The sequence below is a fragment of the Benincasa hispida genome, chromosome 12 (assembly GCF_027475165.1).
Source record: "Benincasa hispida cultivar pf3 chromosome 12, pf3_genome.v1.1, whole genome shotgun sequence".
NCBI classification, from domain to species: Eukaryota; Viridiplantae; Streptophyta; class Magnoliopsida; order Cucurbitales; family Cucurbitaceae; genus Benincasa; species Benincasa hispida.
In genome coordinates, this window is record NC_143489.1 from 71,397,835 (window position 1) to 71,405,576 (window position 7,742).

At 31.6% G+C, this 7,742-nt stretch overlaps 1 long non-coding RNA gene across 1 annotated transcript; it reads right to left on the reverse strand.

Moving 5' to 3' along the window:
- Positions 1-3,432: 3,432 nt before the first annotated feature.
- On the reverse strand, positions 3,433-6,972 carry LOC150032181 (uncharacterized). Its single transcript, XR_016524965.1, has 2 exons — positions 3,836-6,972; positions 3,433-3,629 (listed from the first exon to the last, which is right to left on the reverse strand). It is a non-coding gene; the product is annotated as an uncharacterized LOC150032181 (long non-coding RNA).
- Positions 6,973-7,742: the final 770 nt, after the last annotated feature.

The following is a 7,742-nucleotide window of genomic DNA, read 5'->3' on the forward strand; positions in this document are numbered from 1 at the left end:
CAACCGAAAATCCACGAATACCGGTGACGACAACCCACAAACTGATGTGCACGACTAAGCTGAGAGCACCGGTGACGACAACTCGAATCTAAGGCAATCGACCAGCTGAAAGAGGAGAGAGTTAAGTTTGGGTAAAGTGAAAAGAACACACGCTGGTCGAGGGTTTGTTTTGGTAAAGTTAGGCGGTGAAGATTGAGCTGAGAGAAGAAAATGAATTTTTAATAAAATTAAAAATAATAATAATAATAAATAATGGGAGGCCTTTAATGTCGGTTTTAAACCGACATTGTAGGCCATCTTCAATGTCGGGTTAAAATCGATATTAAAGATCCATTTTTTTAACCGACATTATACATCCGAGACTACTATTTTCAACCGACATTGAAGCCCAAAATTGTTGTAGTGAAAAATACTCCACATGACAAATTTTAAAAAAATGTAAACCCGCAATCTAAAATATAATTTCAACGAAAAAATAGAATCTAAATCATTATAATATGATGTAAAATTATTTAAAAACAGAAAATAAAGTTAGATAATTTAGGCTGTTGGGTAGAAAATCTAGACTCTGTTTTATGTTTTCAGATTTACTAGTTTAGTAAATATGTGTTTGTCAGACAACTTGAATTTGGTTTCTAAAAACTATATTTTGAATTATGTGATCCAAATAATACAAATTTTGAAAACAATATTTTTATGTTTTCTTTGTATTTAGATTTTGAATTTTCAATTTTAAAGTGCAGGATTATATTGAATAGAGATAAAAACACTTAGAATACAATATGTTATATTATAAATTCAATTCATTTTTTGAAAAATAAAACATGTATTATATAATGTATTATAAATTATATAATCTGAAAAAAAAATAATTATACAAAAATAGTTAACATAGAACATCTTCACAAAAAAAATAATAATGCTATTATCAACTAATATTTAGAGGGCAACTACAAGTTTTATAATTTACGCATATAATATCACTCACATTTAAAAAAAAAAAAAATTGTTTAAATTAGAATCATATTTCTGAATCTACTACTAAACACATATATGAAAATATGAAATACAACTACGTTTTCATTAAATCCCTTGTTTCCCAATTTTTGTTTACAAATTCTCTATCAAACAAACCCTTAAATTTTGTATACAAACCTAAAATATATACCAAAAGTGCTAGATTGACTGAAGTGATAGGTGTATGGATGCATTCTTTTCTAGACTGGGCTTTATCCTTGTCAACAAAAAGAATGATACGTACTTTTAGACCAGTTGAATTAGATTAATGTTGACCATTTATTTTTTAAATTTATTTAAAAATAATCACTATTATTATAAAAAATATATATACTCATATATAAATACATTTTGTGAGTTTTATTTAACATTATAATAGTCAATTTACTATTCAAATACTAAAATTAATTTTTTTTTAGTTCAACATGTATAATGGGATTTAAACATACCCCTAAGTGAAGTATATACTCTTTGACCTAAAATTTTAACTTTTATTGAAAAATTAAAGAAAAACCAAGATTTATTATTTTAATATTTAAAATATACTTTAACTAGTTAAAAATAAAAATAACGATGTGAATGAAAATTTTCGAAAAATGTTATGAGAATTGGGGAAATTAATAAAAAAAATTATTTGATTAGTCAATGAAACTATAATTATGACTTAGACTACCATTGAGAATTTTGAAAACTCATGTTATATATTGATAATTAATTATAAATTAAAAGAAACATGAAATATTGGCATGACAAATAAAGAAAAGCAAGATATGGAGTTAAAAAAATTAAAATGTAATTCATGAAAAATTTATAGGAAATTTTACAGATAGAAAAAATGTCTGTTTGCACGATGTTTTCAAAAAAACTCATTTCATAGAATCTGAACTTTTGTATTTGTATTAATTTCAGCATAGCAAATATAATCTCTAGTACGTAATTCTTTGATGCTTTCAAAATAAAATTTAATTTTTAAGCTAGTTGATCTTCTTGGATAATCGGCCTTTGAACTTGTTGATCATCTTGGATGATTGGCCTTTAGGCTTCTTTGTTGAATGCATACACTTGATGGATGGAAGTAGAGTGTGTGGATGTTCTTGAAGTTGATGGATGGAGGTAGAGCGTGTGTGGATGTTCTTGAAATTGGAGTATTGGAAGAATGTTTGTATCTCCAATAAACTTCAGTTTTTAAGTGTGGTCAACTCCAAAAGTCAATGAGTCTTGACTCTATGGGGTGAAGAATTGTTGATCCCACAAATGAAGAGAATTCCTCTATTCATAGACTTCTCAAGTTTGGACTTGGTTGATCTATGAACCTGACCCTTGGGTCTAACTAATTGGTTTTGGGCTATATTTGACGTTTGAGTCAAATTAAACCTATTTTTGGGCTCAATTGGAATTTAGCCCAAACAATAATATCATATTGGATCAAATTATTTGATTCAATCCAACCGTCATGATGAAAATACGTAACACTATCAAGATTTGCCAATTTATATCTTCAATTTCAATTTGGGACACATGTTGGTCTAAAATTTCTCATTCAACAAATACCCTCCTCGAGATTTATGCACATATATAGAGTTCGAGTCAAAATACAAGTTATATGTTCTTGGGTTTGATTATATTTGACGTGTCAATTAATCAAACTATGAATTTGGTAGATAAGTTTAATTAAAATTTGGAGTAAATTTTGGAATATGATCAAATTTTAATTAGAGATAAATTTTAAACTTTATCTACAAGTTATTTTGATTTGAAGATAAAAACTCAATAATTTGAACTTGAAACAAAATTTGGAAAATGCCCAAATTTTAATTTGAGACAAATAGAAGCCCTCAAATTTAAAGAATTCAAACTTGGATTATGGGATAATACTTGGATAATACTTGAAATATGGCCAAATTTTGGTTGGAGATAAATTTGAGATTTTATTCTTTGCTTGATTTAAATATAAAACAAATAGGAATGATTTGAATTTGGGACTAAATTTAGAATATGACAAAATTTTATATCCCAAATTTTAATTAGAGAAAAATTTGGAGATTTTACCCTCAATTTAAATTTAATAAAAGATAAAAATGAATGATTTGAATTTGAGTAAACTTTGGAATATGACTAAATTTTTAATGTAGGAGAAATTTCAAGTTTTATCCCCAATTTAATTTGATTTAAGGATAAAAGCTTGAAAATTTAAATTTAGTATGAAATTTGGAATATGAAATTTTTTTAATTTGGGATGAATTGGGAGGTTCTACTCACCATCTCTTTTGACTTGATGATAAAGAGTGAAAATTGAATAATTTGAATTTGAGATAAAATTTAGTGTATGCAAGCTTAATCTATTTACATTATCAAATCTTTTCAAAAAAGTTTAATTAAAAAAATATGATAATGGAATTTAGATATTGGATTTCCTACTCTGAAAAGATTTTATTAGGATTTAATTTCTTTCTATAAATTGGTTAAATCCATTTAAAAAAAAAAAAACTTCAATCAACGTCAAGGTAATCAAACAAGTTTCAACTCCTTTTTTTTAATGTACACGATCGTCGCCTCCCCCCTCAATGATCTCCACCGTCCAAGGTGACGGTCGGATTGCCTTGGCCGATAGCCTTGGAAAGAAAGTATCAATAAGGAAAAAGTGAATATATCAGTAAAGGGAAAGAAAAGTCATTTTCCTATATTTTATCATTTCCTCACCACCAGTATTTATACACCAATAATGTAACTGAAAAATCAAAACTAACAAAATCTATACAATAGAAAATATAACAGAAGAAAATCTATACAACAGAAAATATAACAGAAGTTTTCGTACCAGGTGGATAGCCAACAAAAAAGGCAGCTGTGGCACGTGGTTGAAACTTGTTCCGGCCATTCTATAAAGTAGATGCAAAACATAAGCATCCGAAGGTTCGAAGAAGAGAGTAATCAACAGTCGTGCCATGTAAAAATTCATAGGGAGTCTTCTAGCTTAAGAGAGGTGATGGAGTACGATTGATGAGTAAGACTAATGTTAGGATACATTCATTCCAAAAATGCAAAGGCACTCGAGACTGAAAGAAAAGGGTTCGAGCAACATTCATTATGTGCTGATATTTTCTCTCAACAACAGAGTTTTGCTCCGGTCTTCCCACACAAGAAAACTGATAAATAACACCCTTCTGAAGAAAAAACTCAGTAAAACATAATTCGGAGGCATTGTCTAAACGAAAAATTTTGATTCTTTTATTGTATTGAGTTTCTACATATGCAAAAAAAAAAAAAAAAAAAAAAAAAAAAAAAAAAAAAAAAAAAAAAGTGGAATGATAGAAAGAACATCATACTTCTTTTTCATAAAAAAAAATACCTAAGTGTATCTACTATGATCATCAACCAAAGTAAGAAAATATCTATAACAAGCATATGAACATGTAGAAATGGGTCCCCAAACATCAGCATGTATAGTGTCAAAAAGAGTGGATGCTCGATGATTGTGTGATTGGAAAGCTAATCTCTTCTGTTTTGCCAACGGACAAATTTCACGAGGATGTGAATGGTGTAAAGAAGATGGTAGTGATAAAATGGTCTTTAAAGCAGATAAACGAGATAGAGAATGGTGGCCAAGCCTGGAATGCCACAACTCAGTCGAAGATTGTGAAACAGTATTGATAGTAGATGAAGATTGTACAAAATCAACAGCTTCATATGGATTCTCCAAGAGATACAAACCATCATGTAGTTTACCCCTACCAATCGTCTTAAAAGTGGATTTGGCCTAAATATCACAATATCCATTGAAAATTGAACAAACAGAGAGTTATCAGACATAAGAGCACTGATAGATAACAAATTGTATTGAAATTTGATGAAGAGTTATAGACCCAAAAAGGACAAGTGAGCCAGCATAATGAACCAGTATGTATGTTTTGTTAGGCAAAAGGACAGAACTAGAAAAAGACCTCAAATTAGCAAACATATGTTTTTGAAAACATATATGTGTAGAAGCACCGGAGTCAACAATCTAGCTCTCAAAAGGAATATTGGAAGAATAAGTACCTGCTACATGATTAATAGCATCATTGTCAACCTTAACAGCAGCAAGTTTGGACTGAAGCATAGTAAGTATATTATGACACTGAGTAAAGGTGTCATTGTTGAGGTTAACGGAGGATGTATGTGTTGTGGGAGTAGTATCAACAGTCGAGCTTGAAGTAGAGGTGGCAGCATTTGGAACCTTATGAACTTGATTAGTTGTTCTGTTTCTTGGCTTGTAACCAGGCGGGTAACCGTGCAACTTGTAGCATTTGTCAATGGTATGGCCTGAAATGTGACAATATGTGCAGATAGGTAGATTCTTGTTTTACTTGGATGAATTATTGGGATTGTGGTTAAGCTGGGACCGGGAATTATTTTTCAGGCTTGTGGACGGCTAAAGTGACAGCAGGTGATGATCGAGCAAAGGCAGAAATATGTTGTTCTTGTTGAACAATTAAGGAGTAAACCTTATTGATTGGTGGGGGAAGGTCCATAAGAAGTATTTGGGAACGAACATGGTTATATTCATCATTCAAACCCATTAGAAAACACAGCAAATATTCAAATTGGATGAAGTCATCAGTGGATGGAACACCACCACAAGTACATTTATCATATGTGCAACCCGATCGATAAGAAATATATTCATCCTACAAGCATTTAATTTTGAAAAACATACATAGTTACTGAATCTTGTTCTTGTTTCAGATTAGACGACCCATGTTTTAATTGAAAAATATGAGGACCATTCTTTTTCTGAAATCTATCTTGAAGATCAAGCCAAATCTCTCTAGCAGAATTGGTGAAAAGAATGTTGGATGAAATTTGCTTTAAAACAGAATTTAAGATCCAGGCAATCACAACATTGTTATTCCGAATCCAAAGAGGAAGGAGATCACCTGTAGGCTGAACGAGAGAGCCATCAATGAAGCCTAATTTGTTGCGAATCGATAAGACCAAAATCATCGAGCGGCTCCATGTAACATAATTGGTGTCGGTGAGAGGCTTGGTGACAAGAACAAGGTTGGAAGTATCGCTGTGATGAAGGATGTAAGGGTTATTATGAGAAATGGAAAAAAATTCTTGGCTGGAACTGGTAAAATCAATTGATGGGACAGATGGCGTCGGAATATTTGCCGGAATATTGTCCGAAAAACTGACGGAAGGTGGCAGAAGATCGGACGAAGGAGGGGTGGGATTCATGGCTATTTGCCACGGGAGGGAAGAAGATAAAGAGAAAATTTTTAAAAAACTTATGATACCATATTAATAAGGAAAAATTGAATATAGAAAGAAAAGTCATTTTTCCATATTTTATCATTTCCTCACAACCAACTAAAAAATCAAAACTCACAAAATCTATATAACAGAAAATATAATAGAAGCAAATCTATACGACAAAAAATATAACAAAAGCTCCAAAATTACAACTAGTAGAAAGGGGCAGCTTTAGATGTCGCCAGAACCTCCAGAAAGCATCATGTCCGAGGTTGGGGTTCGTCGCCAGTGAGCATAGGCACCGACTGCTGAGATTGACGGCGCTTGTCGGAGACGGTGATGGTATGGGCTCGTCGCCGACGTCAAGAGAGAAAGACATTGGTGCGTTAGAGAGGCAGATCGGAGAAAGAAGGGGCGGCTGCGTTAAGAAATCAGGATTTGACTTCTATTTTATTAAAACGTTGAACTCTTTTTTAAAAAATATTCTCTATTCTCTCTTTCTTTCTTTCTTTCTTTCTTTCTTTCTTTCTTTCTTTCTTTCTTTTTTTTTTACGTTTTCTTTTCCCCTTTTTTTCCCTTTCTTTTTTCTTCTTTCTTTTCTCCTGTCTCTCTCTCTCTTTCGGTTTTACTTCCTCTTTTTTTCTTGTTTTTTTTTCCTCTTTTTCTTTTTCTTTTTCTTTCTCTTTCTCTTTCTCTTTCTTTTCTTTTTTTCTTTTTTTACGTTTTCTTTTCTTTTCTTCTTTTCTTCGTTTCTTTTTCTCTTTTTCTTTCTTTTTTCGTTTTTTTCTTTTCTTCTTTGTTTTTTCTTTTTGTTTCTTTCTCCTTTTCTTTCCTTTTTTTCTTCTTTTTTTTCACATTTTCACATTTTTTTTATTTTCACTTTTTTATCCTTTGAAATTTTATTTATTTTTTTATTAACTTGCCCCCTTTTTTTTTTTTTACCGGAATACTATGAAGGAGTAACTTTCTTTTTTTTGCCTTGTTAATTTTCACATAAATCTGCAAAAGGTTTTTTTTTCCTTTTTGCAACTATAAAAGAAATGGGAGATAGTTCAGGGTTTCAACTTTAGCGTTCCTTCGACACTAACCATAGAGTTCTGCCAGCTTAATCTTAGTACTTCGTTGACTTCGATCTCGGTATTCCGTTGGCTTCGATCTTAGTGTGCAACCTGAGGATTCTGTCGGATTTGGCTATAGTCCTTGACTTGAGCTCAGTGCTCTACTGACTATGATCTCAGTGTTTCTATTGGCTTCGATCTTAGTATGTGACCTGAGGATTCCGTCAAACTTGGCTTGAGTCCTTGACTTGAGCACTCTGTTGATTTCAAGCTCAATACTCTACTGACTACGATTTTCGTGTTTCTGTTGCCTTCGATCATAGTACGTGACCTAAGGATTTTATCGGATTCGGCTTCAGTCCTTGACTTGAGCGTTTTGTCAGTTTCAAGCTCAGTGCTCTACTAGCTTTGATCTCAGCATTCTATTGGCTT